Source organism: Temnothorax americanus, unplaced genomic scaffold (assembly GCF_048541705.1).
Source record: "Temnothorax americanus isolate GAGA-0224 unplaced genomic scaffold, ASM4854170v1 Scaffold35, whole genome shotgun sequence".
Taxonomy (NCBI): domain Eukaryota; kingdom Metazoa; phylum Arthropoda; class Insecta; order Hymenoptera; family Formicidae; genus Temnothorax; species Temnothorax americanus.
In genome coordinates this window covers 1,560,065-1,568,706 of record NW_027509496.1, presented here as the reverse complement: position 1 = coordinate 1,568,706, position 8,642 = coordinate 1,560,065, and positions in this window count along the sequence as shown.

Sequence of the window (8,642 nt, the reverse complement as noted above, 5' to 3'; positions counted from 1 at the left end):
ATAAATATATTATAATTTTGAAAAATATGCTTTTAATAAGCAATACAAGTGTCAATAATTTTGGCTTGATGCATGTTTTCTTTTATTGTCGATTACTTATACGTGAAAATTCTAGCTATGAGGTCATACATAATTCAAATGAAACATATCTATATGTATAACGGATACAGGCACGAGTTTGACGGCACGCGCGTTGAGCGGAAAGCCCAGGTGGGTGAGCAGCCGAGTGAACTTCCTGTTCCTAGCTGGCGAAGATAATAGCACGTGTCTAGAATGTAGCAACTCGACGCATCACAAAATGGACTTTATGCGTTTCAGCATTTTGTTGTTTATAAATGATGATGTTATGTCGACCAATTCATTATCATTTTTATTAACATTTCTAAATTTTATTTTAGCCTAGCATGTCGATTCTATTTGTCCTGCATGTGACAAATATGATACAATAATTTTGTCTTTAGGGAAAATTCATTAACCAAAATATTTGATTTAATTTTAAGATTTCTGGTCTTGTCCATTGCATTCATATTATATTATTCGATTATAATGTTAGAAACAAAAAATCATGTTTTTTTATATTTTATTTATGTTCCTTTTATATTATTAGATATCTAAGATGCGCGCTTTGCGTGCGCTAATTAGCTTTAACATTATACTATTATTATTACACTATTAATCCCTTGATACACACAACTAAAATATACGATGACGGATGCTCACGAAGTAAACGCAGTAATTAATCAGCATCGCGGATAAGCGGCAACAATTCAATCTCTTACATGCCTTCTTTAAGAGCGGATACAAGGTATTTTAAAAAGTTCCTGCCAAACTTAAGCAGCGTATAGAGAAGTCAAAATAAAACAACTTTCAATTAGAAATCTATGTTCTCCGAAGAAATCCTGAATCAGTACAGGTCTCTGAATGTATGCAACTCGGATAATATATTAATGAAATAATCGTAATTTGCTACACTTCTACTTTGCTACAAAGCTACACACTAGCTTTGTTACGTGTTGCATTCTGTTAGTGAGCAGTGGAAGCTGTTGAACAACGCTGCTTTGGATGATCTTTTGTTTTAGAATCTATGACGTAGATTTTAACTGTAAAATAAAAGTTTATTTTATGAATTAACCTTACGCATGTAGCGATACACACAAAATCTTAAATTGCATATACTAATACATGACACTTTGTACTGCACTGCGTACTTAACTTTTGTTTTAATTTGTTGATTATTAGGAATAGTCATCAACTTTTGCATAAAATCATATATTAAAAAAATTAAAGATTTAATTATTTAAATAAATAAATAATATAATTATATATTGTGTGAACATAATTTATCGATAGTAAATAAGTACGTCATTATAAAACCGGTTTCTTATTGTATATATAGTTTTCTAACAGAATGATATACGAACATACACGCACACTTACTATTTTATTTATATACCTATTTATTTAAATATTATATTTTATTCATAAATAAAATCCGCTATATTACCGCTACTGAATCACTCCTGTTTTGAGAAACCAGTATCACTAAAAGTATTTAATTATTTTTTTTGGAAGTAGTTAAGAGTGTATCATTTACAAATCAGCACTTATACTGTTTTAAATAAAAAAATTCAATTTTTAATTAACAGAAAAAAACGGCCAGATATCGAACAATAGTAAGGTGTTAAAATAAATTATTATCTTGATTGGAGCAATTTGTTTATTCTAAATTGCTGTAAGCTTATTACGTTTCGACGTACTTGGTCTTCTTCAGAGCAATTACAAAACAATATTATATTTTGTATTAAAAATTTAATTTGTTTATTAAAACATAATTTATTTATCAATCAACCTATCTATACTATTATTATAAAGCAACAGGGTTTGCATTTTTTTTGTCCGCTATGATCTCGGAAACCTATGGCACGCCGTTTTACTTTTTAATGGCATCAATAATATTCTACACAATATAAAAGTTTCCAAAAATAATTGTTCTAAGAAAAATAGCGATTCTTACTAATGATTTTAAATTATGTCGAACATAATAAAAATTGGACGAATTAAAATTGTGTCGGGACATAAAAATAATTCCGAATTTTTATTATGTTCCGACATCATAGTAATTCATCCAATTAAAATTATATCGGAACATAATAAAAATTGTACGGCAAGCCGTTTTACTTTTTAATGCAAGCCGTTTTACTTTTTAATAGCATAATAAATATTCCATTCAATATAAAAGATCAAAAAATAATAGTCTTAAGAAAAATTACAATGAATTAAAATTATGTCAAGACATCATAAAAATTCGGAATTATTTTTACGTGTCGATATCATTTTAATTCAACCAATTTTTATGATGTCACGACATAATTTTAATTCATCGAATTAAAATTTGATATACATAATAAAAATTGCATGGCACACCGTTTTACTTTTCAATAGCATAAATAATAATCTATACAATATAAAAGTTTCAAAAAATAATTGTCTTGAGAAAAATAGCGATTTTTACTAATGAATTAAATTTGTCAAACATAATAAAAATTGCATAAATTAAAATTATGTCGGGACATAATAAAAATTCGGAATTATTTTTAAGTCCTAACATAATTTTAATTTCACGAATTAAAATTATGTCTGGACATCATAAAAATTAGATGAATTAAAATTATGTCGAGACATCATAAAAATTGTATGAATTAAAATGATGTCGACATCATAAAAATTGAATGAATTAAAATTATGTCCAGACATAATAAAAATTGAATGAATTAAAATTATGTCGAGACATCATTAAAATTGTATGAATTAAAATTATGTCGACATCATAAGAATTGTATGAATTAAAATTATATCGATACGTAAAAATAATTCCGAATTTTTATGATGTGTCGACATAATTTTAATTCATTCAATTTTTATGATGTCTCGACATAATTTTAATTCATTCAATTTTTATGATGTCGACATCATTTTAATTCATATAATTTTTATGATGTCGACATAATTTTAATTCATACAATTTTTATGATGTCTCGACAAAATTTTAATTCATTCAATTTTTATGATGTCTCAATTTTTATGATGTCCGAATTTTTATGAGGTCTGAACTTTTATGATGTCTGAATTTTTATGTCTCAATTTTTATGATGTCTCAATTTTTATGATGTATCAATTTTTATGATGTCTGAATTTTTATGATGTCTCAATTTTTATGATGTTTCAATTTTTATGATGTCTCAATTTTTATGATGTCTCAATTTTTATGATGTCTCAATTTTTAAGATGTCGCGACATAATTTTAATTCCGGAGCTGGTGATTTTCATCCCACAATATTGGCAGCATTGTGTAAGTAGCGTCGACAGTTCTCACAGCTTGAATTCGATGTCTACGTGTCCCAGGTTGCCGATGACGACGTCTAGATAATGCGCTTCGTAGTTTTCGGTGTCTAGGTGTATTAATACCTTGAATTCGATGTCTACGTGTCCCAGGTTGTCGACGACGAGGTCCAGATAGTGCGCTCCGTAGTTTTCGGTGTCTAGGTGTATTAATACTTTGAATTCGATGTCACGTGTCCCAGGTTGCCGATGACGGCGTCCAGATAATGCGCTCCGTAGTTTTCGGTGTCTAGGTGTATTAATACCTTGAATTCGATGTCTACGTGTCCCAGGTTGTCGACGACGAGGTACAGATAGTGCGCTCCGTAGTTTTCGGTGTCTAGGTGTATTAATACTTTGAATTCGATGTCACGTGTCCCAGGTTGCCGATGACGGCGTCCAGATAATGCGCTCCGTAGTTTTCGGTGTCTAGGTGTATTAATACCTTTAATTTGATGTCTACGTGTCCCAAGTTGCCGACGACGAGGTCCAGATAGTGCGCTCCGTAGTTTTCGGTGTCTAGGTGTATTAATACTTTGAATTCGATGTCACGTGTCCCAGGTTGCCGATGACGGCGTCCAGATAATGCGCTCCGTAGTTTTCGGTGTCTAGGTGTATTAATACCTTGAATTCGATGTCTACGTGTCCCAGGTTGTCGACGACGAGGTACAGATAGTGCGCTCCGTAGTTTTCGGTGTCTAGGTGTATTAATACTTTGAATTCGATGTCACGTGTCCCAGGTTGCCGATGACGGCGTCCAGATAATGCGCTCCGTAGTTTTCGGTGTCTAGGTGTATTAATACCTTTAATTTGATGTCTACGTGTCCCAAGTTGCCGACGACGAGGTCCAGATAGTGCGCTCCGTAGTTTTCGGTGTCTAGGTGTATTAATACTTTGAATTCGATGTCACGTGTCCCAGGTTGCCGATGACGGCGTCCAGATAATGCGCTCCGTAGTTTTCGGTGTCTAGGTCATTTTATATATAATTCTTTAAGATTTAATTCATCAGTTCTTGAGTTAAAGGCATTTAAAATTTTGAAAAATTCAATATAAAAAAAGAACCATTTTACCAATTATCGCCAAATTCAATACCAACCTTTTTTTTAATAATACTCTATATAAAATTACATGTATAACTAATGCATGTAACTTTTTAAGCAAAAATCGGCAACTCCTTCACCGATCCTCGCCAAATTTAATACCTTTCTTAAATGATATTTTATCCATCAAATAACTTAGGGTAGATTGAGGCGAATCGGATTAATATAAGTTTTAATACAATTTTTGTTAGTGTTTTATTGTAAACGAGCTATTTTATCGTGCTAATTAGTAATCCGATTTGCCTCAGTTTACTCTATACATTTTTTAGGCAGAAATCGGTAACCCTTTCACTAATCTTTGCCAAATTTAAAACAACCTCTCTTTGATGATACCTTATATATAAGATTACATGTATGACTTGTACACTTTTTAGACAAAATTTGGTAACTTTTTCACCGATCATTGCCAAATTCAACACCAATCTATCTTTAATGATACTCTATCCATAAAAAAAGTGTGCAAGTAGAAACTTGCACATTGCTTTCTCATAGTTTTTAAGTGTGCAATTAGAAACTTGCACATTGTTTCCTCATAGTTTTTTAGTGTGCAAGTAGAAACTTGCACATTGCTTCCTCATAGTTTTTAAATGTGCAAGTAGAAACGTGTACATTGCTTCCTCTATGAGAAAGCCATGTTAATAAATATCTACTAATGATTATGCATAAAAAAACAGGCTTTTTCATAGAGGAAGCAATGTGCACGTTTCTACTTGCACACATAAAAATTATAAGAAAGCAATGTGCAAGTTTCTACTTGCTCACTTAAACAAGTTTCTACTTGCACACTTAAAAACTATGAAAAAGCAATGTACAAGTTTCCACTTGCACACTTAAAAACTATGAGGAAGCAATGTAAAGTTTTTACTTGCACATTTAAAAACTATGAGAAAGCAATGTGCAAGTTTCTACTTGTCTTTAATTTGCTTTATACAGTTTACGAGATATCAAAATTATCAATCATTAGAATTTGTACATTCTCAAGGCACAAACAAATTACTTCATTCTTGTTTCAATTTGCTCCACCTTTAAAAACTAATTGTCAATAGTATTTATTAAGAAAAACATGAAAATAATTGCTTTATGCAGTTTGGGGGTTATCAATCATTAGAATTTGTGCATTCTCAAAGCACAGACAAATTGCTCCATTCTTGTTTTAATTTGCTCCACCTTTGAAAACTAATTATCTACAGTATTTAATAAAAAAATTAAAAATAATTGCTAATAATATTTGTTAAGTAAATAAAAGAAAAACGACTAACTTTAAAAATGACACTCTTGATTTTTGTTGCACAAGCGCTAAATACTTTTGCGCATGCGCACAATTTTTTGATATCCCGCAACATGCATAAAGCAATTATTTTTTATTTTTTTATTAAATACTGTGGATAATTAGTTTTAAATACAAACTGTATAAAGCAAATTAAAGAAAAATGAATAATTTAATAAATGGCGCTTTCGATTTCTGTTGCGCACGCGCTAATATTGCGCATGCGCACAATTTCTTGATAACCTCCAAAAGCTTGAATAAAGCAATTATTTACGTTTTTCATAATAAATACTGTAGATAATTAGTTTGTAAAGGTGGAGCAAATTCAAACAAAAAAGGAGAAATTTTTCTGTACCTTGCGAATCTACAAATTCTAATGATTTTCACTTATATTAACATTTAGATTGTTATTAACTTTATCATTTATTTATTAAAAAAAGTAAAATAGAGCAAATTATGAAGGAGCAAATTAAGCAGATTTTTTTCATGCATTGTAAGTTTCATTACTGTAGAAGTCACTGGCTGGGACACATAGACATCGAATTCAAGGTATTAATACACCTAGACACCGAAAACTACGGAGCGCATTATCTGGACGCCGTCATCGGCAACCTGGGACACGTGACATCGAATTCAAAGTATTAATACACCTAAACACCGAAAACTACGGAGCGCACTATCTGGACCTCGTGATGACGACGTCTAGATAATGCGCTTCGTAGTTTTCGGTGTCTAGGTGTATTAATACCTTGAATTCGATGTCTACGTGTCCCAGGTTGTCGACGACGAGGTCCAGATAGTGCGTAATTCATCAAATTAAAATTATGTCAAACATAATAAAAATTGGATGTATTAAAATTATGTCGGGACGTGATAAAAATTTGAAATTAAATTATATTTTATATATGTCCAGACATAATTTTAATTCGTGAAATTAAAATTATGTCAGGACATAAAAATATTTCCGAATTTTTATTATGTCCTGACATAATTTTAATTTATCCAATTTTTATTATGTTTGACATAAATTTAATTCATTAGTACGAATAGCTATTTTTCTCAAGACATTATTTTTTGAAACTTTTATATTATGTAGAATATTATTTATGCTATTAAAAAGTAAAACGGCGTTCCATAGAAATCAATGGACCGAATTTTTACCAAACGTATATGAAATAGGGGTAGAATTTCCCGGGGAGTGCTATAGGCTGTATAATTTTTCGTTACCGATCTTTTTGGAAGCCGCTACGGAAATTTTTTCAATTTTTCGGGAATTTATTGACCGAATCTTAAAGAAGTAGTGGTAGAATTTTACGGGGAGTGCCATGATGTGTACAGTTTTTGTTATCGATCTTTTTGGAAACCGGTTTTTTTAATTTTTCCAATTTTTAGGGAAATAATTGATTGAATCTCAAAAAATTATGCATGAAGAAGGAGTATAATTTCTCGGGGAGTGCTATAAAGTGTACTATTTTTTGTTACCAATTTTTTTGGAAACCGGTTCGGAATGACCGAATCTCAAAGAATTGTACATAAAGTAAGGGTTGAATTTCCCGGGGAGTGCCATAAAGTATATAATTTTTCGTTACCAATCTTTTAAAAACCACTTTTTTTAATTTTTTCAATTTTTTGGAAAATAATAAGGGGGGAGGGAGAGGGGGAGAGAGGGAAAGAAAGAGACACTACTTGCGTGTCTTAATACACATGTTCTCCGGGGCGAAGCCCGGCGAGGCATGCTAGTTAGTTATAAATACAAAAGAAGAGATGATTGAACTTGTTAGTCAAGTTAATTGTATGTTCGGAACTGTAAGTTATTCGTTGTTCTTAAACAATCAACCGGAATAAATACTGTCTCATGTTAGTAGATAGGACACATAATGGTAGATAAAAACTTTCCTAAACACTTTACTAACAAGAGAACGTTTGGAACTATCCCTCACCGATTTTGATGGGTTTTGTATATGTTACAGAGTCGCAAAAAATAACAAACACGTATTTTTTTATCGAAACATGTTCAAGTGTTAAAATAACCTTTGGAAAGAAATTTCAAGTATTTGATTACGAATGAATATCTTTAAAACCGTGAGGTATAATATATGAAAAAATGTTTTAGACAAGAAGTATAGGTTACGGTAAGTGATTTCTGTAATCGTGTACTTACTTGGCTTTTTAATAAATGTCATATTTCTTATAACATACCCCCACCCTTCAGTGTTATTTTTGCAAAAATATAACTTTTTAAAAAATTTAAATACACGATTCCAAAGATTACTTAATACCTACTGTAATTTTTGTCTAAAATATTTTTTCATATACTTTACTGTTTCAGAGATATTCACTCGTAATTAAATATATAAAATTTCTTTTTAGGGGTTATTTCAACCCTTAAACATGCTTCGAAGACAATAAAAAAATACGTGTCTAGACTGTGTGCGGACAAATAAATGTAGAATTGGTTGAAAAAAGTTGGTATTATGTCGTTTTTAAGGATGACTATTGTATATAGTGGATATCAGACTTATTTATTTCTTACGTAATAAATCAAAACAGTACAAAGTAAGATCGAGATTTTCTGTAGTGAAATAAAAACGCGTTTTAGTAAAAATATTAAAGAACTGCGTACCGATGGAGGCGGGGAATATGTCAATAAAAGCGTCCGCGATTTTTTTTAGAAATCAGGAATTAGACACACAGTTATATATATATATATATATATATATATATATATATATATATATATATATATATATATATTCCATGTACTCCCGTGCAGAACGGGACTGCCGAACGCGAAAATCGTATTGTAGTCGAGAAGCGGCACGTTCAATATTATTTTCGAGATTAGATTTGCCTTACCTTCTATGGGCGTAAGCGATTAACTGTGCTGTACACATATT